The sequence below is a fragment of the Stegastes partitus genome, unplaced genomic scaffold (assembly GCF_000690725.1).
Source record: "Stegastes partitus isolate 25-593 unplaced genomic scaffold, Stegastes_partitus-1.0.2 Scaffold2146, whole genome shotgun sequence".
Lineage (NCBI taxonomy): Eukaryota > Metazoa > Chordata > Actinopteri > Pomacentridae > Stegastes > Stegastes partitus.
The window spans coordinates 49,253-53,431 of NW_007579877.1; the positions used below are offsets into that span (position 1 = coordinate 49,253).

The 4,179-nt window shown below is 43.3% G+C and overlaps 1 protein-coding gene across 2 annotated transcripts in view; it reads right to left on the reverse strand.

The window, feature by feature from the left end:
- The window catches only part of LOC103374105 (USP6 N-terminal-like protein), a 62,776-nt gene that overhangs the window by 37,804 nt on the left and 20,793 nt on the right, over nt 1-4,179 (reverse strand). Inside the window, exon 3 of one of the 2 annotated variants that reach the window (XM_008304139.1) lies at nt 2,594-2,826. The gene's annotated coding sequence lies outside the window, so the exon portion shown is untranslated. Of the gene's footprint in view, nt 1-2,593; nt 2,827-4,179 lie in introns of those variants that run through there. The other variant, XM_008304138.1, reaches the window with a different exon arrangement.

Here is a 4,179-nt window from a genome sequence, read left to right on the forward strand (position 1 = left end):
ATGTCAACATTTTCTTTTAAAAAGCTTGACGTTTGACCTTGAAACACTTGAGTCTCATCTGTTAACGACTCAAATGAATTCATGCTTCAAAAACATGAAACTGAAAGTTGGAGGTTTTGTCAAAAATGACAAGAATCGGTAGTCGCAGCCCACATTAGGAAATATTGTAACTGAGTCAATCAAAATAATTAAATGACTAAAAATCAATAAACACGGAGAGAATCTGGAGATGTTAGAGCCCTTGGTGGTTTGGTGCCTACTTTGATTGGCCAGTGGTCCACCTCTGGGTCTGGGTGACTGTGATGGGCTTTTATTGAAAGATTCAAAAACACAATGAGGAGATGAATCGAAAAATGAAAATGATCATCAACAGTGCAACACTGTCTCCACATACATGCATGAGAAACAATAATCAAGTTATTAAATATAAGCCATGGTGGTGGTGGCATGGATAAATGCAGCGGCCACTTCAGGAGACAGTGAAAGTGAACATATTGAGTGTCTTGTCCGATTGGCGACTATGCCGGCAGTTACCCAAGAGAGAGGGAAGAGCAAACGGTATGAACATAAACAAAGGAGGAGGAAGAGAGCCAGGATCCATGCTAGACTAAAGGCTAACCCCTCCAGACCAGCAGGACCGTCCTCCTACTCTCCAATGTCCACTCCCTCCACAACAAACTGGACGAGCTACATTTGTTGAGAGAAAACCCTCAGAGAGTGGAAAGACTGCTGAGTGTCTGCTTTAACAGAAATATGGCTCCATGACAACATCCCAGACGGACAGACAGCTGGAGGAGACGACATTATTCCAGACAGACAGACAGCTAGCTCTGGGCAGCATCTGCAGCTTCACCATCGTCACACCATCATGTGTGTCTTTGGTCTCCCTGAAGACCTACCAGGACCTGAAGAGGTTCACCATGTTTGACGAATGGCGGCACACATGGACACAGCGCCCCCTTCAGGAGGCAGTGAGAATGAACGTTTAGTGTCTTATCCCAGACGTGCATCCACAAAACTTAAATGATCCTGAAGAAACGCTCTCTCATCTTGCCTGTACTACAGCAGAATGACAATAAACCTAATTTGATTTGATTTTGATTAAAATAATGCAACACTTACAATTCTTCTGCAGAATGAGCACTTCTACTTTTTACTATAATGGCCGACTCATGTGAATTTGAGTGGAGCTGCAATGATTCATCAATTTGTTGTCAACATTAATCGCCTACTAATTTATGAACTGATCTTTTTTTTCCCCAAATAATGGCAAATGTCTGCAAAATAATTGTTTTGCTGATTTAAATACAGTAAAAAATGGTGTAATTATTCTGTCAAGGTTGTAAAAGAACAAATTTCCATTATAAAAATACATTGTTTTTTAAATGTTGACAATTTTTACTGTTTCTTTTATAGTCTACATGCAAAACAGTGCTTTGTAAAAACTAGACATGTACATGCTGTAAATTAACGAAAATGTGAAAATCTGTAAAAAGAAATTATGTACATAATGTTTAACATACATAATTTTTCTGTCAAATAACAGCGAATATCTAAAATGATGTCAATACAGTAAAATTAGCGTCATTCAGAGTTTTTAAAGAATATTTACATATACTTTTTCTTACACTTTTTTTTTTTACACTTAACATGTCAAGAACTTTAATAGCTGCTATCTTTAATGTAACAGAAACTGGAAAATCTGTACAAAAACAGCCAAGAAATAATTCCCCATGTTTCCTTCCTTCATATTCAGAATTTTTCTTTCGAATAACAGTGAATAATAATATGATTTGTTGACTACATTGTTATTGCTATGCTTGTAAAATACCAAGTTACCATTTGTAAAAACATAGATGCTTCATGTGCATGTTATTTACAGGGTTTGTTTTTGGTGTTATCATGCAAATTCATACTATTTTCTTTGATTTTTCTCATTATTGTCTGTAACAGGACAGGGATAGTCTGCAAAATAACAGTATATATATATATATGTTTAACCGTTAAAACGTGTCTTTTTTTGTTTACACATAAATTCAGGAGTCATAATGATCTAATAATATATAGAATAACGTTACACTCATGAGGTCTGTTTTCCTGCAGTCTGAGCACTTTTACTGCACCAGTAATGTCCCATTCACATGCTTTTAAGGAATAATTCCAATGCAGGATCTTTACCTGTGATCAGTGATTCATATCTAACACATCCTGCTGCTCTGCTTTGTTGTGAGCTCAGCTGAATAACTTCAGTATTGTTGCAGCAGCAGCAGCAGCTCCGGTGTCCCCGCAGGCCTGAGAGCCGCTGCTGCCTTCATGTCTCCATCTGACCGACGTGAACCACCGGGAGGTGACGGCGGCAGGATGCCGACCCGGTCTCCTCCCGGTTACCGACGATCCGGAGCCTAATACCCGCACAAAGTGTCATTTTGTGGGGGGTAAACAAACCCGCAGCCCCCGGTGGGCTGAACTCGCGATGCTGTGATTGGCGACGATGCTTCAGCCTCACGCGAGAGCTCTTTTTTATTCTAATGAGAATAATAAACAAAAGCAGGAAAAAATGAGCACAAAACAGTGGAGAATAAAACAAGATTACCGTGGTTCTCCGGTGTATTCCTGCGCTATCCGTGCAGCAGCAGCACAGCTCCGGTTCTTGTGGGCATTCTCCGGGGAAAGTGCAGCTCCAGCAGAAAGGAGCACCGGGCTGACAACAACAAAGCCTCCCTCCGTCACTCCATATCCACACAGCGACGCGCTCTCAGGCCAGCAGATGTTCACACGGAGCAGCTCCGGCTTCAGGATCCTCATCCAGCGGCGGCAGCAGCAGCACTGAGCAGGCGCCGCAGCGTGGCAGCCGTCAGCCCAGAGAGAGCCGTCAGGACCCGGCCTTAAAGACACAGAACCTCCGGGAGCAGCTGCCCCAGTCCGGACTCACCGACACCGAGCCCCGGGCTTCACTCTGCCGACACCTGCTGGAGACACAGCGCGGTGCAGCGATGGAGGGAAAGAAATGCATTGTTTACTTATATTTTCACAATTATTGACAACTTTTAGACAGCAGCTGTGTCCTCCAGTCATCTCTTAGTTTATTTACTTTATCAAGAAATGTTTACCTTTTTTTTTTTCTTATCATCTGACAAAGTGTTGGATGCATCTTGCAGATTTGTCTGTTTCAGCCATTCATATGTACCTTGCAGCAGTTTTAACTATTATTGACTATTGTTTGTTGGGTATGTCAGCCATTTATTCCTAACTATATATTCCTTATCATCCACTACAAATTGGAAAAGACAGAGCATGAGCAACTCCAGGAGGAGATCAAACAGGAGATCAAACAGCTGCAGGAGGAGCAGCTTCTTCTTCTTCTTCTTCTTTGAGGACGAGGAGATCAACAGACTCCACGGTAGCAGCAAGCAGCAGCTGTGGAGGAAAACGGCTGAACTGAAGCAGAGCCGGAGGGTCCAGGTGATCGGACTCAAAGCTGAGAGTCAGCAAGAAGGTGGAGGAGCAGGAACAGAACCTGGAGCTGCAGTGTAGGAAAGCTTCAGGAGGCCCATCAAAGACTACAGAGGAAGAAGGAGGAGGAAAACTAAAGACTGCTGCGAGAAAGGGGCTTTAAGATACTAAAGGATGCTGCTGAAGAGCTGACATCTTGATCAAACTGTTCATGTCTGACAAAGAACAGACCTAAACTCACCTGCTGCTACACAGACAAACTTCAGGCACTCAGCTGAAGAGCAGCCGACACTGAAAGGACAGCGAGCTGGAAGGACGGCGAGCTGGAAGCAGCGCTGGAGGCCAAGAGGCAGAACACGTCCAGCTGAAGGCCGAGGAAATCCTTCACTTCCAGTTTGTGGTTGTGAGTTCCTCTGTGCTGATCTGTGTCCACCAGGAGTGCAGAGAGACAAAGAGCTGGACAGGAAAGTGTAGCAGTAGAACAGGAAACTAGCAGGAGAACAGGAAAGTGTAGCAGGAGAACAGGAAACTAGCAGGAGAACATGAAACTGTAGCAGGAGAACAGGAAAGTGTAGCAGGAGAACAGGAAACTAGCAGGAGAACATGAAAGTGTAGCAGGAGAACAGGAAAGTGTAGCAGGAGAACAGGAAACTAGCAGGAGAACATGAAACTGTAGAAAGAGAACAGGAAACTAGCAGGAGAACAGGAAACTGTAGCAGGAGAACA